Source organism: Polypterus senegalus, chromosome 1, assembly GCF_016835505.1.
Source record: "Polypterus senegalus isolate Bchr_013 chromosome 1, ASM1683550v1, whole genome shotgun sequence".
NCBI lineage: Eukaryota > Metazoa > Chordata > Cladistia > Polypteriformes > Polypteridae > Polypterus > Polypterus senegalus.
The window spans coordinates 212959913-212985103 of record NC_053154.1 but is presented as its reverse complement, the minus strand read 5'-3'; positions in this window follow the sequence as shown (position 1 = coordinate 212985103).

Below are 25191 nucleotides of genomic sequence, written 5' to 3'. Positions count from 1 at the left end.
GGTCATTATCACTGGAATTTACAACTTCCTAAAGTGTAATATCGTCCAAGCAGTACTTTGGATGGTGTAGTAACACAGTCTGCTCCAACTCTGCTTTAAGACAGACGGAGAGTTTGTAAGTAATCAATAGAAGTTGGGACACCTGTGCAAATTGCTTGCTTCTACTTGCAAGCCTTAATTTACTTTAATAGCTGCAGAACATCTGTAGGTTGGTTTTAACCTATTAGTTGTTCTCTGAAGAACGCCCATTTGTAATATTCTGAAATTTCCCTTTTTTTCAGTTTTTGATAATCTAAACTTTAATTTTAAATCTCTGGCAGTTTGCTAATTACCTTTTTACCATTTTAGGTCATTTATTGCATTTCAGCTGATTAAGTTTGAAGAAAAACTGGAAAAACTGAGTTATTCTAAAACGTTTGTCCACTAGTGTACATAGATATGTGAAACTATACACAGACACACACATGAAGACACATATGTAATTGTATATACAGTATATATATAGTAAAGATGGTACTGCAGAATGTCAAGGCACTGCCTAGATGATTGGGTGACGTTGTGCACTTTACATTACAAAGCACATTTTAGAACTTTTTGCAAATTTGATGATTGATGAATGGTGCCTTACTTCCTCCAATTTTGGTTTCAATAAACCATAAAATCTTGTTTTTTTATCAGTCTGAGACTCCTATGGGTGCCTTTTTGCAAACTTCAAGCAGGCTCCTATGTTTCGTCTACTCTGGAGAGGCTTCTGTCTGGTCACTCTGTTATAAAGCCTATATCAGGGAAGAGTTGTAGTGATGGTTGTCCTTCTGGAAGTTTCTCCCATTTTTACAAAGGTCTAATAGGCCACCAATGGACAATCTGACTTGCTTTCAATGAAATGTTTTATTCCCATCTACAGAAAGTGAGGAAACAAAATGAATCTAGTGTGGGTTTTAAAGGTACCTTCTTATTAGAAGATGAGGAATTCTACAGTTGGAAAGTAAGTTAGAGCAAAAGCTCACTCATGGGAGGAAGTCATGGTGAACAGAAAAAGACAGAGAGAACGGGGTGTTGTAGATGAGCAAATAGAATGACTGTGTGCTACTAAAAAAGTGGACAGGTAGACAGATCAGCCCACCAACAAAGTAGGGTCAAGATCTCTCTATGAAGACCCAAAGGAGCAAACATTTGTTCTTGGTCCAGTTTTCCTTGTAATTCACATTCTTCCTGGGTGTATCTCACTACTGTATATTTTGGAAGCAAAAGCACTGTTTTGATGTAATAAGTGACTTCTGTGATATTATCTCCATCCATCCATTTTCTAACCTGCATGTCCATTTCAGGGTTCCAGTGAATATACTGAGATTGCCAGACAGAATGGATGTGCCAACTATACAGTGTGTCAGTGAGTAACAGGACAAAATCATTCACAAACCTGTACTCACACACCAGACCAATTTAGAAATGAAAATTAGTCCATCATGCCAGTTTCTGGAATGTTCAAGGTCTGTCTGTCTACCTAGTGCCTGGAAAAAAAAACCCAATGGGACAAAGGAAGAATGTGCAAACTTCACACAGCAGGTGATTTAAAATCGGTATGTAGAAAATATAATATGTATATTTTTATCTAAAGGTTCATTATTAGGATGAAGACACCGAGGAGCTGCCGAGGAAATGTGTGGAAGCTGGTTAGGACAATTAGCCAGTGCCAAGAAGCCATCCATGTGTTGGACGTGATCATACCCTGAACAGTACTTTAATGGCTGCTGAAAGAGATCAACAAACCAATAGTTAGTCCTCTGAGCCTCTGAGAATCAGAAGGAGGCTGCAAACAGTTCCATGGTCACAGTCATGAGTGCCTGGCCCTTTAAGGGGACAGCACTCTGTCTCCCAGGGGGTTTTGAGCAGCCGAGAGGAAAGAGAAGAGGAAGGAGCTCACCTGTGGCAGGAGAGGAGGAGGAAGAGGTCAAGGACAAGGATACGGATAAGCACAAGGCATAAAGTAAGATGTGAGGTAGAATTTTCAGGTTTCAGAATGCAAGATTTAGTTAAGTAGTGTCAAGCTTTTGTAATTCTGTGTATTTTTAATTTTTTTGCTCAATCTAATTCTATCCAATCTTAATGATTCTCATTCTTCTGAATGTTACCTGGTGTCTCAAAGTTTTCTTGGCCTTGGGGCTGCTTGAGTGAGTCCCAATGTGTGTGTGTGTGTGTGTGTGTGTGTATATATTCATGTAGATATAGGGTACAGGGCCAGAAACCACCCAAGGGATGCTCCTTGTTGTATTTCAAAGATGGATTTTGGTTGAGCTTGGGATGCTTTTCACTAACTTCTACCTCTATTCCGCAATCTTGTTTTTCGTTCTGTTTCTCTGCATTTTACTTCGACTCTCCAGGGCCATCTGCCATATCCCCATCTTGTGTCATGAAATGATCCTTTTATGGTGTGACAGGGATGCAGTGTTTTAAGTATATCAACTGTTAGTCTTTTATCTAGGCACTCCTTCATACTCCCTGAAGGGAAAACAGATATATACAGTAGGAGTTGTTTAAAAAACATTTATTTTGTAATATTTTAATAGTATACATGGGGTTAAGTTCACATTTATAACAATACATACTGTCACACATGTGCGATTGGGAGACAGCTGAAGGGCCTACATAATAGCAATTCCACGCCAGACTAGGGGGCGACGGGTTGTGCTGACTGTCTCTCTCAATCTCTTGCACACCATCCATGGGAAATCCCACAGGGTACCGGCAGTGATGACATCACTTCTGGTCCCAGCGCCGATGAGAACGCCACTTCCAGTTCCAGAAGCGTCACTTCCATTTCTGACACCGATGATGACGTCACTGCTAGTCCAGATCTCAATAACGATGTCACTTCCGGTTCTGCCCAGATGATGTAATTTCCTTGAATGGCCTTTAAAGCCACCATTTTGTCTCAATAACTTCAGTTCTGGTTTGGACTCGCATCTGTGAACATCTCTGTTCAATTTAACTTCATTTTTGCAGCCCTTGAACAATATAAGGGTGGCTACCCCAAACCTTCATGATGTCTAAGACTCATTCTTGTGACAGTGGCGTAGCCAGCAGGATTTATGATTCCCAGTAGAGACCAGGATGGAACCAAAAGTCTAACCAGGTGGGAGAGTACTGGAGGCGAGTTTCTGGGTGGGGGGTCTATCAAATGACCCGATGCAGGCTCTGCTCCCACAACATAAAACCAGGCTAATAATTAACAAAAAAGATTGAGAGAGACAGTCAGCGCATCCTGCTGCCCCATGGTCTGGCGTGCAATTGCTATAATTTAGGCCCTTTAGCTGTCTCCCAATCGCACATGTGTAACAATACATACTGTATAATAGAGTTAGTAAAAGATGATGTCAGTGTGCATCCAGAAAGACAAAAATAGGTAAAGCTACACACAGGATAAACAAATAAAAAGGTCAAAGACACAAAGTTGTATCACCTAATGTAGTCTATACAGACAAAATGTATGTCTTCTTGATTTTTTTTTACTAATGAAATACATAAATAAATTTATCTAGAAATCCAGCCTCATGTGTCTGTTATTAATGTTATAGATCCACCAGCAGACAGTAAGTTCAAAGTCAGTAAACATGTTTCATTTACCTAAAGTGCATTTTAAAATCAGATACAATAAATAGACATTTACTTGATGAATGTCCACAAGCAATATTAATTTACCACCATAAGCACCGAATTCACATTTGTACAGATCACACTTGGAGGGTGCTCAGGCAGAGGGGGTGAGGAAAGGGCACCTACATTTCTAGTAAACTTCATTGTCTCATTTGGCAGTCAAAGTGAGTCAGCACACCACTCTCACTTCTTTCCACATGAACCAGACTGGCTGCAGAGGCAATCACAAGGGCTGAAGCTTCTTTTACAACCTCAAGTCCATAGATATGGAACCAAACACATAGAAATAAGGCAGCCTTAAATAGAACCACTCAAGCATATCCTGCTGTTAAGAGTGAGAAATAGAAAAGGAAAAATGAAAACAAAGACCAATCTTGAGCAACAAATTGTACATGCTTGGCACCGATTACAAGAATAAAGAATGCAATTACATCTGAACTGTTGCCCTGTTTGCTGCAATTGTAAGCAGCTCAGGCAAATGCATGTTTTTTATTTACAAAATGAATAAATACAGCTTTGCTTTACAAATCAAATATCTAATGGTTCTTCCAAACCTGGGGAAAAAAGTGAGCAGACAGGTGTAAATAAGGAGAGCAGGAGAGGTTTGAGGATGGCCACATTGTATACTGAAAAATGCAGCAAAAAAACCCATGTAGTTATAATCGAGTTCAAAATGGACCTGAATACAAAAGGGAAAACAGTGGCATTTATATATTTTAGACAGGAAGGGGATGATCCAGGATGGTTAGAAGAGGAAGTGATGTCTTCGATAGTTGGGTTCTTATTGTCTACCATGCTACTTGGTAGCTTACGTGTCTTTGGTTCAATAAAGAAAAACTTCCTAATATTTGTACGAAATTTACCCTTAAATTTCCAAATGTATCTCCATGTTCTTGATGCTATATAAGTAAAATGTATTATTATTATTACTATTATTATTATTATTAATCTGTTTTAAAATAAGACTTGATCCACTGTACAAATTCTCTTCATATTTTTAAACACATCAATCATGTCTCCTCTTAATCTTCTTTTGCTTAAACTGAAAAGGCTCAACTCTTTAATTCTTTCCTCATAACCCATTCCATGTAGCCATGGAATTAGCTTAGCTACTATTCTCTGGACTTTTTCTAGTGCTGTTATGTCCTTTTTGTAGTCTGGAGACCCAAACTGCACACAGTACTCCACATAAGGCCTCACCAGTGTGTTATAAAGCTCGAGCATAACCTCCTTGGACTTGTACTCCACAGATTGTGCTATATAACATAATTTTCTGTTTACCTTCTTAGTGGTTTCTGAACAATGCCTAGATGTTCATATTATCTAGACCACTATGGATCCTAAATAAACTACAATTCCTAAAACTTCCTTGAGGTTTGGTAAAGGCCAGCAAACTGCTGGGCAGAAAGATAGCAGCACATTGTCATGAGATGAAAAAGCTGGTAGATGATTCTTCTTCAAAGGTAAAAGCTAGAGTTCATGAAACAGACCAGTAATTGTTCTCCTGTCCTTTAGCTGAATATTAACACCGTGGTCAGTTGTAATTCTAAGAATCACCTTTTCCTGACTAGGCATTGAATGCAATAGTATGATCAACCATTAGAGATGTACAGCAATGAATATTTCACTGTCAGCTTCCTAAGCCTTATTTATTCAATATGGTTAGGCCATTAAGGACTAGCAAAGGATTGTTGAGTAGGCCCAGGAGATCAGACATGTTCAGAAGACAACAAAGGGGTTGAAAAGAAGAGATCAAGAAATAACACATCAAAACAGTAACGAGTGGCAAAAATAGAACTCAAAAAAAAAAAAAATACAAGCAAAGGGTCAGTACCAAAAACACCAATTGAGTAAATTAGTTTTGAGAAGAAATTAATGAATGTGTGTGAATGACAAAAGAAGTTTTGTATTAGCAAACTCATATGAGGAACTGCTCAAATGGATGACCTTTTAACCTATCACGGCATAATCACGAGATCATGACCTTTGAGGACACGCCCCTAACAACACAGATTACTGACCTAACAACAGGAGAAACAAATGGCGACATCCATAAAAAAACAAAAAGCTCAGTGAAGATGGTACAAAATAATGATCAACCAATAAAGCAAGCAACAATTCAATACATTTATCTGAAAATTAGGGAGAAAAATAAAAATGAGTATAACAATGTGTCTTATAGTACACAAACGCCTAAACAATTTTTGTTCTGCCCATTTCATAGCAAATATAGAACATTGAAGGAGGTGTGGTGAGCTGGTTGTCTCAAGTTTAAACCACATAGCACCTTGCAAGAGCAGATTTTACCCTTCTAAGACATGGAAAAAAAAAAGAGTTGCTGAGGACTGAAAAGTCATAGCTTGTCCTGAAAAGGGTGCTGGCATGAGTGTGGGAGATAGAGAGCATGAGTAGAAATGTGTGATATTTCCATATTGATAGGGTTTCCTCTCCTAGAAAAAACTAAACACAAAGATCAAGCTTTAGATATAATTACATCTCTTCGCCGCTAGATGGTACACGGTTATAGGAGAGACCAAACTGTTTATCTTACAAGACTGAACATTTAAAGGCTTTGGAGGGCTAAGGGGTGCAGGGACAGCAAGAGCCACTAGAGGGAGTTCAGGTTTGGTGTTTCTGAAGCAAATGGAAGGTCATCCTTGACCCCCAGTAATGATTCTCAGGTGAAACTGGAAATAATCATGGGAGGTGGACTTGATGCCACCTTACAGCCAGAGGCATATTCAGTGAGGAGATTAGGAGTTTGAATTGTGGGCCAACACTCAGCTGGCAGTAAGAACAGGGGCCAGGTGTGAGAGAGACACAGAGAGAGGAGATGCTGTGAAAGTTAGATCAGTGGGTAAACCTGCATGCCAGGGGGATAGGGACACTTCTGTATCTAGCCACAGATGCTCAGCAGGTTTGTTCTTTACTTTTCTCCTTTATTTGTTTTTCTCTTCTCTTCTTTTGTTCACCCTTTATAAAACAAAGAGTACAGCTCAGTGATATAATGAAAACAAAGACCACTCAAGGCTTTGTATTGTAACCTTAAAAGTTAATAGCATGTTTGTGTATCATTTGTCATCCTTTGCTATAACTTAGTCAGTCTAGCACTATGAAGTAAGCTTGGTGTAGACAAAACATTTAGAAAGAAAAGTGCAGGCAATGTTTTTGGATTTTTTCTTTATAGACACACTACAAGAGCACCAGGCTAGTGTTCACAAGAGTAGCACAGATCTGCCAGCTCCCATCCTAGCAGCATCAGGCTTAAGACAACAACCAAATGTTTTCAGCATGTGCTCACAAGTTTAGTGTCATTAATGCATATGACAGTATTTCTCAATGGATTATGGGAGAAAATCCACATAAACTCCATGAACAACGAGCCCCTGGTAGGAAGCAAGTCAGGGTCCAGGTGCTGTGGGATGGCAGCAGTTCTGCCATGCCAAACCTCATTTTCCTTAGGAACAAGGAGCTTACTGTTAGTTTCACTATAAACATTTTTTCTATAACTGAAATCTTTAGAGCTGCTGGCTTAATCTCCACCTGTGCTGTAACTGCAAAAAATATCGGTAAAGAGTTGCAATGTCCTAACATAACATAAATGGAGGTTGAGCTGAATAAAGCTGTCGGCCAAATATACAGTAATAATTATAATAATTCCTAGGTAGCTGGTGTGTGTCAGACACTAGATGATATAATGGTCAAGTACAGTGCCTCCTGGATTTTACTCATCCCAATGTTTTGATAAGATTACATATTTTATCTTCTAAAAGGGATGTCTCTGACGTTTTCTTGTTCTTATAGCAGATAAAGAAGTTCTTTTCACCCTTTTTTCATAAGTATGATACTAATATAATATGAGCCACACTGGAGTGGCACAAAGAGCTGTCCTGTCTCCTTTCCTCTTCACTCTGTACACCACAGACTATAAATATGACACCAATGTCATGTCACTTGCAGATGATTCTGCACTTATGTGGTGTATTGATAAAGGGGATGAGACATAGTATAGGGGTCAGGTGGTGAAGTCTGTTTTTGGTGCAAAGAGAATTATCAGCAGCTTAACATTAGCAAACCCAAGGAACTTGTAATTGACCTCTGCCATACCAAAGAGCTTCTATGTCCAGTCAGTATTCAGGGAGTGGATGTAGATTTGCACTACTCCTACGAGTACTTGGGTCCACATTAATAACAGCTTGGACTGATCTTGGAACAAATAGAAACTATATAAGAAATGGTAGAGCAGGCTCTACTTCCTGAGACTGAGATCCTTTAGTGTGGGAAGTGTTACCCATCACATCTTCCATAACTCTGTGATTGTCAATGTGATTTTCTACTCTGTGTTGGGCTGGTTACATTACTTCAAGGGAGATTCACCGAATTAACAAGCTAATTAAAAAGGTAGGCTCAGTTTTAGGTACTCACTCTGGATGCCCTGGAGATAGTGGCAAAGCAGAAAATTAAAAGAAAACTGAGTGCCATTATGAACAATGCTGCACATCCTCTCTCTGAGGACTTTCAGCCATCAAATTATTTAGCAGAAGGGTGTCAAGAAACGCTACGGGGGCTCCTTTGTACCAACCACACTTGACCCCCAAAGGAACATGAATCTCACATTGATTTAACAGTTAATAAGTTCAAGTTTTATAAAGTCTTATCAGGGAGCCATTTTGTTTTTTTATTGAACATCAGCATTTTGTACATCCAGAATACTGGCATGAAGGACAGCTCAAGGTTTTCCCAAGTGTCCGTTATTATGTTATTTTATCTGACTAACTTACTGGTTTTGCTAATAAAGCATTTCAAGTTTGATATTTGGGTATCACGACTATCATTTTGCAGTCCTTTGTGGATTGACCTCTACCTGTTTTTGAAGACATTTTTTCAAATTTTTTATGTCGCGCCTTGAATCAGTACAAATGTCATAAGAGAACGTAATGTATTGTCAATATCATTAAAAATTCTTTGAAATATAAAACAGATATAACCAATAAATTCCTTGGTCTCTGTGATATCCTGGAAAAGATGAAACTGAAAAGACCAAGGAACAGTCAAAAAAAATAAAATTAATTCACCAACCCAATCATGAAAGTTTCAAGGACCTTTCAATTTATTATTTTTAGTGTATCCAATAAATTTTTTTTGTTTGTTTATTTGTTTGCTGTTTACTTTTTGGGTTAGTTTAATTGAATAGATTCTGATATGTTTGGCACTGTCAATTTTAAGTGCTGTTTAGAGAAGGCGTTTCTGAAAATGAGCTAATTTATTTTTGAATAAGCACTCAACAGGATTTTTACCCATTCATACATTTTCTTTTCACCTATCTTATTAAAATTAGAACTTTTCTTTTTGGACCTTGAGGGTGTTGTTCATGAGCAGAATTCCACTTCCAGGTCTCTTCTGCAACTTCAGTTAATTTTAACCTTCTATTTAATCATTTGTCTGTTTCAAACTAATTTGGAGGAGTTGCAGTCTGGTTGTTCACATAAATTTTTATAAAAAAAAATCTTAAAGATTAAGTATTTCAAAACAACAGACTCTACAAGGTAGCACTCCCTACTGTAAGTTGCCAGCACTGTTGTAGGACAGGCAGAACAGCATTAGTGTGCTTCCTTGGTCCAATGTGTCTGCTGTTTCACAAATTTCAAATACTGAGAGACAACTCTACAGCAATGCTGAGCCCTCCCTCGCTTCCAAACTCACACACATACACACACACACACACACATACACACAGAGTAAAACTCCAGCAATGATTATGATAAATGAACCCTGAGCTGGAAAACTGTAGCCAGTGAGTTAGTGCTGGCCCTGAAGAGAGATTGAACCACTCCACTACAATAAGAAAAGGGAATCCGCCAGGCTGCGCTGATTATAAAACGCTCACATTTCATTACCACTGACAGGGACGGTGCAAGCAGGTGATGGATGGCTCTGTTGGGGAATTGGGTTTGCACGGGTGGTAGGGAGGGGGGGAGGTGAATGTCATGAATGTGTGTGCGCGCATGTGTGCGTGTCTCTCTCTCCTTGAATGAAGAATGCTCAAGCCCACTGATAACTCTAATCAGCTAATCAATCAATGGCTTTTTGCAAGAAGGTAGGGCACAGAATGCCTTTGTGTGTACAATGTCAGTGTACCCTTGATGAGCTGGCAGATCTAAGGAAGCATCAGTAGGGTCAGCTCTCTTTATCAGGCTTTGGTCCCAGTATATTTGAGCAGACAGCCATTTCTACACTTTTTAGTCCAGCTTGTGCTTTGTGTCTGTGTTGGCAAGCTAACCATTACATAAGTGAGCTACCAAGAAGTGAGACTTTAAATCAGATATGGAGTGGCACTTTTCAGGATGGGCACAGCTAGACATCACCAGGCTGAAAGCACTCAAAACCTTGCTCACCTTTGTCTTAGGTGACAGCTAAGCACTACCTTTCCTAGACTACACTTCTAGGTTTAGAATGAAAGACAACCCTAATTCAAATGTTTTAACCCTAAACATTCTCCTATAGTAGCCTGCAGAACAAATGACTGAAAATCAGAAATTCAGACAGTTTGTGCAATAAAGAGTTAATATAACATTGCAGAGCAGCAGAATGAATGAGAGAAGACAATATTTTTAGAGTAAAATGAAAAGTCAGCAAGACGTCTGCAATGACAAGCAAGTTTATTTTACTAGCATCTTTCCTAAGTCCCTAACCTGATGGTTATTATATAGTTTTCTTTTAAACACAACCCTATTAGGATATTAAAAAACATTGAGAATAGTCATACAAGATGTCAAATGGGGATTGAACCAGCAACCTTGTTTACATTGGAGGTTATGGGGACCCAAAAATTCTGTTTTATTAAAAAAAATGTATATATATTTTAAAATTTACACCAATTCCCTTTTATTTGCCTTCAAAATACACAACTGCCAGCTTTTCTCCCATTCCTGATAACGTTTCCTGTACTCATCTTCTTTCACCATTTCTAGGACCTTTGTTGATTTTTCCAGTATTTCCAATATCGTAGCAAATCTTCTTCCGTTTTATTTCCGTTTTAATTTTGGGAATCAAAAGAAGTCACAGAGAGTGATATCTGATGAATATGGGGGTGCAAAGTAACCACCACGTTGCTTTTGATTAAAAGTGTACACCACTGCTCTTGACGTTTTTTTTTACTGAGGTTTCTAATAGATGCCTCAGCAGTTAAGTGTAATTTCATCGTGGGTGGCTGGATGGTCTCATGGCCTTGTAACCCCTGCAGATTTTGTTTTTTTTTTTCTTTTCTCTAGCCCTCTGGAGTTTTTTTTTGTCATTGATGGCCATCGGACCTTACTTTGTTCTTTGTTAATTAGTGTTGTCTAATTTTTATATTTCTCTTTCTTTATCTTGTAAAGCACTTTGAGCTACATCATTTGTATGAAAACGTGCTATATGAATTAATGTTGGTGTTGTTGATTAACAGTTTGTTCACAGGGAACCAACCTTTTAACAACAAGTTTCTCAATGTCGAAAACATGATCGTCATTGTCTCTTGAAAATCTGCCCTGGTGGCTCAGAGAAAAAAAAAATTACCAAAATCAGCAGTGTGATTGTAGAATACATGTCAGAAGTGCACAGTCATTTAACTCCGCATGATGCTACTTGGCAGACCAATTAACCACTCTTGTAGGCACACGATACCAAGTGGCATACTCAATAACTACAGCCTACTCCTGTACTTTTGACCAACTCCAGGAATATTTCAGTCTCAATATAACAAGCCAGTTGTGATCAGTAGTCCTAAAATGTGAACTTTCCCACAGCTTTTCTGGTGATAGCACTTGATATGACATTGCAGAAACTTTTTTTGGGATCGCTGCTCAAAATTTTAAAAAAGACACATCCAAACTATAAGTTGTAGCATATTTTTTGCCTTCCACAATCTATAAAATATCACTTCAAAATGACAGAATGTATCAAACATCCTTCCACTCCTCTGTCCATTTTCTGGCAGTGGTGAGCTGAAACCTGTTCTGCAAAGGCATTGTGTCTTAATGAGTGTCTTAGTCCATTGCAGGCAGTGAGCCAGTTTAGAATCACAACTCAACTTAATATGCACCACTTTCTGATTAAAGATAAATAATCCGTGAAGATTATATTATATAGTTTTCTTTTACACACAACCCTGATAGGATATTAAATGTGACTTGGGAATAGTCATGCAAGATGTCAGAGGTGGGGATGAGTGTGGTACTAAATTGCAGGCATACATACTCTCACAGTGAGCCAGTTCAAAATCACAGTTCAAAATCACAATTAAACAATTCTGATTAAAACTGAGCAATCCATCAGCCACAAAGTGACTAAGTTGATATTGCAACTCAAGTTCAGTGAATGATAATAAAATAAAATATATTGTTAACCACTGTGGCACTAAATATTAAAAATATGCATCATCTAACTCAGTTCAGGGGAATCTTTTTAGGGATGTGAGGATTGGAACATACCATAGCAACTTTGGTACTTGTCCACTGGATGGCATATTCACACACTGGGGGTCAGCTTAGAGTCATCCGTCAACCTAACTAGCATGCCTTTGGAATGAGAAATAAAACTAAAACCCATAGAGACACAGAGAGCAATATGTGAACTCCACACAAACAATGACTAGGCTGGGATTTAAACCCAGAATACTGGGCTTTAACCGCTGCAGCAGCTTACTGCCTGCAAAGCAAGAAAGGAATATATAATAAAATCCAAGTTAACAATGTATTACGATGAGAGATAGGCCATGTAACAATTAACAGAAGATTTATTGATTAAAAGTTAGAACTGAATGTAGAATAATGAAAAAAAGCAACTAAAAAAATTAAGAATAATGACTTACTTCAATGAACTGTGGATGGACTTTTTAGATGGACTTATTGGCGAACATCAAGTTACATGAGTCTTTGTTAAGAACTGAGCTGTGAGGCTGTATCAGTAATCACAATGTCACCATACTGACTTCTTTCAGTCTCATCATCAGAATATTAGTTTCAAAAGTTTAGGTTCTTTTAATTTATGGCAGTAGACACAGGCTGTTCCATTTATCCAGATCTCTACTGGAAATGATTAGGGATGTGCTGAAGCAACATCAACTGGCAATATAAATATGCACTCAATTCAAGATAAATGGAGGAATTGTTGGCTACAAGATGACTAAGACTGAACAGGATGTTTACTGAGCTGGGCAATGGTGTCTGAATGCTTCCAAAAGACTTTATGTTCTGTTCTCCTCAGTGGAGAATGTTCACCATGAGATTATGAAAGGGAGCAGACCGCATAGTATAGAAGTGACAGGTGATTTGAGGTGATGACATGTCTCTTGTATTTGAGCTGACCAGTAAAGCTGCAGAAGGCAGCCAAAGTTTTATTGGTTTGTTTCAGCTTCATTGTGTGCCCTACATTTCTTGCTCCCTCTCCTTTAAAGAATTTGGTGGTGCCACTGGGTAACCACATTAAAGGAATTTCTTTTAAATACATAAATAAGTGCGCATCCATTGAAAAAAGGCAACAAAGCAAACACTTGACTGTTCTGCTTTGGCCTTAATATGCCATTTTATTCTGTCCACAAGAATAGAATTCATTTTCCTCCTTCATATCCCACAAAATTCTTTAATGTTGGCAATATTCTTTTTAGGTCACTTAAAATCACTATTGAGCTCTTCCTTTATGCACTATTGATGAGGTCACCCTAAAACTTATTTGTCCTTCACTGTCCTTCATCAAGCATTTGACCTACAAGTAGTCTTCTGTCCCAATATTTTAAGTACACATTCATTTCTTTTTTGCTGAGCAATTGGAATTGGAGAAAATTTAAAGAGTTTAGTTTGTGTGACAAGAAATGAGTCATTCAAGTTCAGTGATGAAAGTAAGACAGCTGGGAAGATAACAGACATTGTCAGATGTACTGTAAAAAGGTCATCAAACAAAAGAATAAAATGGCTTTGTTATGTGAAATTAATGGCAAAAAAATCAAAACGAGAGTGCAGCCTCAGACTAGGTTCAAGTTGCATCCTGGTAATGGCCTCTCAGTTTGTAGGGTCTGTGTAAGCTTTTATCTGGGTAGTCTGGTTGTATTCCTCCATCCCCAAAGATTCATGGGTTATGTTTATTGGCACCTCCAGTTTGACCATGTAACAGTAAATTCATTCAGGGTTGGTGCGCAATGCTGCAGAATGGGCAAAAAGTCATAAACACTAACGTCAACGATATTGACAAAATGCTAATAGATAAATGCAGCATTGTTCATAATGGCATTCAGTTTTGTTCTAACTTTCTCGTTTGCTATAACCTCTGGGGTCCAGAGTGTATCCTATACTGATTCTGCACTTTAAATTAGTTTGTTGATTTTGTGGGCCTCTCTTGAAGTGATGTTACCAGCCCAGCACACTACATTGTAAAAAAATCACACTGGATATTACAGAGTTGTGAAGGATTTCACTTTCCACATTAAAGGAATGCAGTCTCCTAAGGAAAAAGAGCCTGCTCTGCCTTTTCTTATATAATTAAGGGTGAACTTGAGAAAAACACATGAAAATGATAGAATAAAAGAATAACTGAGCCCAGGGATGAGTTCAGCACTATTTTTGTTGGACAATTCTTTGAGGCAGTAAATCAATAAATCAAATGTCAAAATGTATGTTATTTATGCTCAAATGTTTTGGGACACACAAAGGATCATGGTGAGCAATGAATGCCTTTTAAAACACAAAAACTGCCTTGCAACTTATTTCAATAGACACTGCCATAGAGCTGAATTTTTAATTTTGCTTTGAAAATTTGAAGAAAATGCTGTCATTTGATTATCAGTTTATATTTGATCCCAAACTTAGGTGAGACTAAAACCAATCACTGCCTTTATTGATTTGTTAGTGTCATATTCCCAAGCAATAGTATGTAGTGTATATATATATATATATATATATAGCGTAATAATAATAATAGTATATATTCATTTACAATTAGTTACTTACCATTTATCTGTGTTCAAAAGTATGTCAATTCTAGCCAGCTGACCAGCTTAGACTGTGTAGCCATGTAGTGTCTAGCCACTTAATGAAAAACATGGAGCTACTGGCCATAAAATATGTATACAGTCAACCCTCGTTTATCGCGGTTAATCCATTCCAGACTCTGCCGCGATAAATGAATTTCTGCGAAGTAGGATTCTTTATATATAAATCGAATATTTTCGCAGTTAGAGCATAGAAAACCTGTTTACAACCTTCTAAATACATTTTCTAACATCATTAGAGCCCTCTAGACATGAAATAACACCCTTTAGTCAAAAGTTTAAACTGTGCTCCATGACAAGACAGAAATGAAAGTTCCATCTCACAATTAAAAGAATGCAAACATATCTTCAAAGGAATGTGCGTCAGGAGCAGAGAATGTCAGAGAGAGGGAGAAAAGTAAACGATCAAAAATCAATAAGGCTGTTTGTGCTTTTAAGTATGCGAGGTACTGCCGAACAAAGCAGCTGCAAGGAAGGCAGCAATGTGAAGGTTATCTTTCAGCATTTTTTAGAGGAGCATCCATATCCTGTAGGCCAGTTTGCGAACAGCCCCTCTGCTCACACCCCCTCTGTCAGGAGCAGAGAATGTCAGAGAGAGAGAGAGAGAGAGAGAGACAAGCAAACAATCAAAAACCAATACGTGCTGTTTGGGCTTTCAAGTATGCGAAGCACCGCACGGGAAGCATATCGTACATCATTGAGGAGTTTTATTTATATAATATGCAGGGACTATTATTCCCATCAGTCAGCAGGAATGTAGTTATACTGCCGGCTAGACAGCACAAAGTTTTGAATGAGCCACAGCAGGATCTCATCTAAGACAACAGGTTCAGTGGTTTCTTCTCAGATAATTTGGATAACAATTTCATTGTCTTACTGGAAAATTAGATAAATCTCACGCAGGTAGTAAAAAATCAAATAGTGAGTTACTAGCTGTGTGGAGTTTGCACCTTCCTTCTATTTCTACACAAAGTTTTCACTGGATATGCTGTTTTTGCCCCTACACCTCTTAATCAGGGTTAGATTAAGTGGTTTGGCACAGAATAACAGAGTTTGAGTGCTAGATTGTGCCCTGCATTCTATCCAGTGTTGGTTCCTGTCTTGCATGCATAGCTGCCAGGCTAGGCTCTGGCCTCCCTTGAGTCCAAATGAGACTAACTGTGTTCAGAAAATGAATAAGGAAATGCATTTTAGTGTGTTAAAACTCCTATCTAATGCCTGCTTTCAACCTTATTAGTACGATCAAGGCTTAAAAGCCTCTTTTCTTGCCATAGTCGGGTTGGCTATATGGATGTTTCATTAATCAACAGACTCGTTTACATGTGTTTAGCTCCTGCCTATTATTTAAATTGCTCTGCCTCACACAATGACTCCACCTCTGGTTCATGCAAGTCTAATTAGGCAAACCGGGAAGAGACGCCCTTGACAGTCTTGGACACGCTCACATGGAACAACAAGCCACAGGATCACACTTAGCATGACTTTTTGAAAGCTGTTACAAATCCAGGACACTCTTGCATTACGTAGTTTGTGGCCTGTGGAGGTGAGAGGAGCAACTCTGTGATATAATGGAAAAGAAGAAGAGGAGGAGGAGACTAGCAACACTCTAATAAGTATACTACTGTACCATACATTAAAATGAAAGCAAAAATGTGGACTACATCTGAGATATTAAAAATATTCTGGTTAAATCCTCACACCATTTATGTATATAGTGTATATGGTGGGGGGAACACCACTGTATGTTTAATGACCCAAACTAGATGTGTCAAATCACTACAAAAAATCCTTCCATCCATCTGTCCCTCCACCTCTGATCACACCTGCTTAATGCAGTGCAGAGGGACTACAGCTTATTCCCGACAGTACTGGGCACATGAACCCCCAAAATAAGGACTTCATTATAAAACAAAAAAGGAAAGGATGATTACAGGAGTTAAAATAAATAATAAATGCCAAAAACCCTGGGTGTCTTTCTGACCATATTTTCCTGGCCAGTTTAAGGTGATCATTCCAGAAGTACAATTGGTAAATGTGAAAAAAAATTGTTAAGGGGAGCCTTAAGGATGCAAAAGGACCATTCAAAAAGGATCAAGAATTGAAAATGATAGAAGAAACCAAAAATGTAAAGTAGCAAATAAATGGCAGGGAATTGATGCTGAAAAATAAAGTAGAAAATCAAAGAAATAACTTTTGAAAAAGGCAGGTTTGTCCTAAAAAGAACTGTCATCAAAAAGTAATTGGGTAGAGCCTAGAGGTTTTGAGCAAAGGCAAGCTGAGTTCATATCCAGGACGTCAAAAATTAACCTTGACTTCAAATCTAAGACAGAAACAAAAACCAAAAGCCATTAAAATGTGTAAAAGCTCAATACCAGATTGATACAAAAGACAAAATCTGCAAAAGAAAAATGTGAAGTTAAGAAAAGCAAAAAAGCTGAACACAGAATAAGCAGTGCTGTCATGCTTTATACCAAAGAGGAAATGACATCAGAAGACATGCACCACATGACCAACATCAGCCATGGCAATAGTAAACAATAAGGTTGCACCCTTGAACATGGCATCACGTGATATTAAAATCAATAATATAAAAAACACTTAACTGGGAAAGACAAATGATGTAAATAACTTAACTAAATCAGTGGATGTAATAATTATTAAGGATAAGATTGAGCAGCACATGTCAAGAATAGGAGTTTTAGCAAATGAAGGTTGTGCATCACTGATATTCTGGAATTCTATGAGGAAGAAACAAAAGCATATGATAAGACAGGTGCATGTTATATTATTGTCTTGATTTTAAGAAGGCTTTTGATAATGTACCACATGAAAGATTAGTGATCCAACTAAAGGAAATGGGAATTTCAGAATTCATAAATGGACTCAAACGCTAAAAGCTTATTGCTTTTTTAGAATTAGGTGATGTTAACAGTGGTATCCCTCAGAGATCAGTGCTAGGGCTGTTCTTTTTAGTGTACATAAATGATCTGGGAAAAAAAATCCACATTAATAAAAGGATGCATGTCAGCAACAGAATGGACACACAGGTATATACTATGTCTCTGTCATTCCAACAGATGATGCATCACAAACATTTGTAGTAATTAAATGCATTGCACTCATCATTCCAAAGAATAGTGCATCACAAACATTAACACTTCTTTTATGAATACCATATAATTCACATACCAAATGGCATATAATAGATACACATGCATTGCATTTGTCATTCCAGCAGAAATTTGTAGTAATTCATTTTATCAATACAAACGTTTGTGATGTGCCATCTATTGGAATGATGTTTCCTTAAGAGGCATTAGCTCTCCGGAAATGTGTTCTTTTGAAATTGTGGCACATTAAGTAACTAAACAATATAGTAATATGACAGAAAAGGCGATATCCCTCCCATCGTGATTACGGCGGTACAAGAATCACATGAGAAAAATATACTTTAGCTTACATTTACTGATGATTGACGCGGTTACAGACAGGAAGCATATGACAAAGACTTTATCCAGGTGGGAATCTGGATCAACACAGTCTGCCTTTTTCCGTCCCCACGCTGGGAGGGTTTTCGGACATTGCCGACACATGCTTCAAAGGGTCTGGCTGTTGTCCAAGCCTTTAAATAATGTCTGCTTCACTTGCTGGTCTTCTGTGGTTTCCACACAAGGGCAGGAAAGACGTAACCCCACCTCCAACAAGAATAGGACCATGCTCACACTGCAGTTCTTATTCTCCCAACAAGGAAAGAAGAGGACAGAAATACACTATTCTGTGTTTAGGCTGACTATACAACCCTCTAGTTGTCTTTGGCTATCTAGTCTATGCTTGGCTAGCAATTCTAAATGCTGAGCCCCTGTGTGCCAAACTTAGCATGCACATGTGAATGAAACTCATAACAGTATTGTCCAGATATAGTGACATAAATATTAAAGAAAAATATATTATAACAAATGACAAATCGAATGCAATTTAGTATGACAAGCATTACAAAATACAATCCAAAAGATGGTGAACTACAAACATTAAGGTATGTGGTCTTCATTGAGTGCTTAGATTTCAACCCGTCCTTGGCAGGTAACACAGCTGGTATAATCAACAAGCTGGTTAAGTTTGCAGATGATATGAAACTACGTGGAAGGGCAGATATTGTAGAATCAACAAAATTGTTACAGAGAGGCTTAATTTGTGGAAGACTAAATTCAATGTAAACAACTTTAAAGTATTACACATAGGAAGTAAAAATATTAGAATTGAATGCACAACAGAAGGTCTGAAACTTCAAATAATACCTTATGAGAAGGACCTGAGAATCACAGATTACTCGCCACAATTAAGACAGTAGAAAAGCAATCAAGAGGTATGAGCTTTGAGGAGAGATGGAAGGAGGTAAACAGTTTCTGAGATTAAGAGGTGACATGACCGAAGTGTTTAAAATTGTGATAGGAGTTAATGGATCTTACCTGTTAATTTAAATTTCATTTTTAATAAAAACATATGGACATGGTGGAAACTTGTTAAGGGAAGATTTTTCACAAGTGTTAGAAAGTTTTTTTTTCACACAAAGAACTATAGACACACCAAAAAAAATACCAAGTAGTATTTTGGACAGCAGGGTTTTTGGGACCTTCATATCTCAACTTTTTTCTAATGACCTATACAATTCTAACACAAATGATCAGGGGAATCATGATGCAGACCAAAACCTTGGTTAAAAATAAACTTAAAATTAGACTACCCAAAGTTCATATAAGTTTATAGCAAAAGACAAACCGTGTGGTATGAGAAACAAAGCTTAGATTCAAATAACTAAATAGTATTTTCCAACTAAACAGATAAGCTTTGAATTTTTATGCCCACATGACACCACATCAGGGCTGTCTTAACAGCATTATAGGTCTCTGGACAAAGCAGTGCACTGAGACTCCTACCTATTCAACCACTCAGCAAGTCACAACATACATAAATTAGCATGGGGGTCCCTATTCTCGTGGAGCCCCCGGGCAGCTACCCAGCATGTGCATGTGTTAAGACGGCCCTTCACCACATAAACATAACCACAAAACATAAACAATGTTGCTCTATGGAAACTGAATGCAAAATGACTTAGCCCACTAGGAAAACATGGTGTAAAAAGAACTGAGACAAGATAAGATGAAGAGTTGCGTCTCACAGAAATGGCCATTTAATAGCAACAATGCTACATAGTGTTAAATACAAAGAAAAATGTGTGGAAACGAAAAAGTTGATCCATGATCTTCAGAATGAGGGCTTCTGCTGGCTAGTGTGGCTCCAGCAAATGCGGTTCAATAATGAACACCGACTTTCACGTGCTTTGTTTTTTATACAGGGAAGGAATCAGAAGATGTGGGATGTCCAAGATTATGTCACTGCTCTTCTATGGGCTTCTCATGGCTGGCAAAGACAGAGAGGTTAGTCAACAGATGTCAGCTTCTGCTTAGAGCCTCCAAATTCCTCAGTAAAGTCTATACATGACAATAGAAACTTTCCCAGGTCCTGAGAGCAAGGAGATCAAATGGACTTCCAAAGTCAGTTCTAATTGTTCTTCATCACACCCATTTTGGCTATGAAATGTTAAGCTAAAATATATATATATTTACTGGCATATTTATTAACTTAATTGTCTCTTTACTATGAAAGACTAAACAAAGTCCATTCCCAGTCCATCTTTTGAATGAAGCCAGGTGGGCTCACATTCTTCTTGTTATAGGGTCTAGTTAATAGTTTTTATGTACTTACTATGACTTCCTAATGCTGTCTTTCAGCTTGGCAAGACCAGAATTGGTGCCAGGGAAGTAATAACTCTATGTACTGTACTTTGTGCTGTTGATTCCAGAAAATTTCCTGATGGATCAAGGCAGGCACAGGAGGTTGGCTACATTGACTTAAGCCTCTGCTCCATTCCCTTCCTTGGTCCAAGTGCTCTTTTTCTTCTGTTAAGACCTAACTGAACTCTTCCAAGCACAAGAGCACACCTCTGTTTCATGGTAAGAAACAGAGAAAAAAAAACAATAAGCAACATGTTGCTACAACTAAGTAGGCTATTTAGAACTATTCCATATAAAAATAAAGTAATGACTATGATAATTATTCCTATTAATTCCTCAATAATAGTAATAATAATAATAATAATAATAAAATTGTTGTGTGCTGGTTTGTATGCTGTGGATGGGAGATGTAGAGTCTGCACTGTGCAAGTGTATTGTAGCCAAGCAAAGCATCTTAAAGCTCAGGTGCCAGTGAGAATGTTCCTTGGTGTCTGCATGAATATTTTCTCACTTTGGCAGGAAAAGAAAGGGACAGATTTTGGAGATTCCATTCAAGCTCAGTTGGGCCGGGTGTACTGACAGAGCTGAGAGGATTTCATTCTGCATCCACCTTCCTAAAGAATGAAGAGTATGATGCTAATTTATTGTTTTTAACATCTTTTAAGTTGCTGAAAACGAATGCCTCACCGCCTGTATCAAGAACAACTGCTATTTATTTTCCAACTCAATTTCTTTACGTCCAAATTTAGAAATCTTCATGGACATGAGAACAACTCTCTGATTTACTGATTCTGCCCGTAGAGAAGGACATCACCATTAACAAAGATGAAGTCATTGCAATCTATCATAACACTGCATCAAAAAGGAAAATGTAGCCATAAAACTCAATCATTGACAACACTAACAAAGCAAAAGAATATTATAATTATTGTTTTGTTGTTTTTCTGACTGAGAGATCTTAATTCACATAGTACACTGTATATAAAGTCATTTTACATTGTACTTTGGGAATCTGGGTCATAAAAAAAAGTACTTTACCTTGCAGAAAAGTCAAATGCACAAAATAATGGTAACATATGGTACCAAATGAGTGATATCCTAAATATTTGACCCACAATAACAATTTTATGAAGGAAAAATGATGCGTTATGACAAGACCGCGTTAGTTAAGGTTCATTCAGTATGAAATGTAACTAGATGGGAATTCTTTTATTTGTTCTTTCATCTTATTAAGTTGTGTTATATTAGGAAAATGAAGTATGAGGGTAAATCAAAAATTAAAGGCAATTTGAAAATTATGAGGTAACCACATCAGATATAAGCTGACACAATACAACATTTCTCAGTTTCATTTGTGAAGTTTGAACATGCACAGTGTAGCACTCTGCTGTATGTGTAGTTGATGCCAAGGTCAAATGATCATTGTGACACTGCTCTGTGGAATTGCACCATTGTTGAACAATGTGCCATAATGAGATTTCTTTGAGCAGAGGAAATGAAACCTGCTGAAATTCACCAAGGGATTGTTGTCTTGTGAATCAGTAAGCTGTTTAGGTACCCAACTTGCGAAAATTTTATGCTTCTACAAGTCACCATATACTATGGCATGATCCATAGCTGATATCCAAATGTGCAGTGACAATATAATCCGTTGGTCTTCTCTGATGAAGGCATTCACCATGTCAACGTGAGCTTGTGTGCGCGGTGTTGATGGTTGACCAGATTGAGCTTCGTCGGTTACACTTGTTCTTCCCACTTTACACCTCTCTACCCTTTCATAAACTTTTCATTGAGTTATACTACTTTCACTTTCATACTTAGCCAACATTCTTCAGTGAATTTCAGTAGGTTTCACTCCCACTACCCAGTGAAATCTGATTATGGCACATTCTTCAACAATGGTGCAATCCCACACTGAAGTGTCCACATTTGTTTGAACCTTGTCTTCACCTCGACTAACGGCAGAGGCTGCACTGTGAATGTCTGAACTACCCGTAATCCATCATGAATGTGTTCTATTATGTTAGATTCTATGCTTTGCAGCTTACTGCATAGTTTTCAAATTGCCTTTACTTTTTGATTTATCATCAAGTATGTGTAATAAAATTTGTGAATTTCCCCTTGGGATTAATAAAGTATCTATCTAATAAAGAGAGTGTAGAGTCTTTTATGATAATCTAACATGATCAGCAATCATGGACAAACATTTTTGTCAAGCTTGTGAATACAATAATGTCTCTTACATCCACACTTCATAAGTAATCCTGTCCCGTATAGTGCCCCTTTTCCCCTTTTGAGCCACTGCCTACCAAGAGGTCTGTGCATGTTACTGCTTACCCATTAGGCATTAATAGCTTACCATGTTTTAACAACACTTTCTGTTTATCCATGTAGCCATTAAAGATCTTCTTCAATCCATTCCAGGCTTCCTGAGTTGGGACCTCTCCTATCAGCATCAGGTGCAAAACATGAGCCAGTCATTCCATTGCAGACTAACAGATTAGATTCTCTCATTTGGTAGGATCTCTGTTGGTATTCTTGCAGTCTCTTGTGCCATTTTTGGTCATTGTACACTAGTATCCCTATATACGGAGTGGTGACTCTGAGGCTAGGGAATCTGTGTCGGTAATCAGAAGGTTTGAATTCCATAAATGCCAGAAGTGACTCTACTCTTTTGGGCCCTTGAGTCCGTAACCTGCAATTGCTCCATCCTGGGTAGGACGTTAATCTGCATCCACCCCTGCAAGCAGGTCCTCCATCTTGCAAGGAATGAATGGGGGTTGGTACAATACAGTACAATACAATTTATTTTTTGTATACCCCAAAATCACAATGGGCTTTAACAGGCCCTGCCTCTTGACAGCCCCACAGCCTTGACTCTCTAAGAAGACAAGAAAAAACTCCCAAAAAAAACCCTTGTAGGGAAATAATGGAAAAAACCTTGGGAAAGGCAGTTCAAAGAGAGACCCCTTTCCAGGTAGGTTGGGTGTGCAGTGGGTTTCAAAAAGAAGGGGGACAATACAATACAGTACAATACACAGAACAGAACAAATCCTCAATACAATATAAAAATAAAAATGTTAGAAGTACGGAGTAGAATTTAACAGTAGATGATATAACATAATATGATTTGGATTTGTTGAGAGTCCAGGAGACCTCATTCATCAAGCTGCCTCCCCCATTTGGCCATTCCACAGCTGAAATAGCTCTAATCCGATGAAAGGACCCCTCTTTCCCACGATTCCTGCGATCCTCCATCAGGGATGACTTAACCTTAGGCAGGCAAAAAAACTTGGCAGGTGGGCCGTGGCACCAAGTGCCACATTTGAGTACCGAGAAGAGAAACAGAATAGGTGAGGGTTAGTAACAAATTATAACTACCATGTTACTTATGTTTTAGTGCTAATGACTAACAACAGAGATTCTGTCTGTACAGTTAATCAGCAGCTCTAGTCAGGATATGCTAAACTGAAGTAGTGAGTCTTCAGCCAGGATTTAAAAGCTGAGACCGAAGGGGCATCTCTTATAGAAGCAGGAAGACCATTCCACAGTTTAGGGGCCCTGTAACTAAAAGCTTGACCTCCCACTGTTATTTTATTAATCCTTGGAATCATAAGCAGACCGGCATCTTGAGATCTTAATGTGCGCTCTGGTTTGTAAGTCATGATAAGTTCAGACAAGTAAGCCGGACCTTGGCCATTTAATGCTTTATATGTTAAAAAGATAATTTTGAAATCTGCCCTAAACTTAACCAGGAGCCAGTGACAGGATTAGCACTCCAGCCACTGTAAAAAAAAAACTCACACTGTTCCAGTGTGGTGCTGAAGTGTCACCCATTGCATGGCTGCACTTGGGTCCTAATCCAGGTGGGTGTGGCAACACGCTGTAAAATCAGCACATGCTCCCAACTTCTCCCTCCCTATACACAAGCATACTGGACATACACTATATGAACCTGCATAAACATAAAGCATCAGAAACATCTTTTAAAAACATTTCAAACGATCAACCTCACATTTCAGAATTAGCCCTCCTAAACTCCAAGCTCATAATTTTTGGACAGTTCAAATGAAGAAGGCAATGGGGAAGATCAATAATGAATGTTGACTTTTCACAATTTCATATAATTTGAAAAGAACTTGAGGTCAGACTAAAGCGCCCAGGATTTTTGTTTTTTTGGTGTCCTCCATCTGTGCTTCTTTAAAAGAACAGAGAAAATCTGAGCTCCTGAAATGCTATCAGAGCCCCTGGAAAAGGCTTTGTCAAACTAATGCCTGCTAAATGGCACGTTGTCATCTTTACATGGGCATTTACTTTAATTACAGATTTACTTAATAAAGCTAATTGTGCATTAGGTATTCCCAATATCCTGCAGGCCTGTGAATCTGCGAAGCTTGTCAATGCTCTCTTCATCAAGCGCATTAAAAGCAAATTACTTTCGATGAAACTTAGAGGCTGTTTTCCTTCCCTTCATAATGCTAATTCTAACCTTCTGTTGCAAATTCAAATCTTTATTTGTTGTTGACATTTTTTTTTTTTCCGGGGTAGCCTGTCTGCCAGAAAAATTGATTATGGTGTAAGGTAGTTAAACATGTCCAGTGTAATTAACAAAGATAATTAGCAAAGCCAAGCATTCTGGCTCTGCCGTGTGTTTGCTGTTTGTGGAGTGAGGTGCAGGCTGGCAGTCTAGTGACAGTCCCTCTGAAGCCATCCTCCCCCATCCCC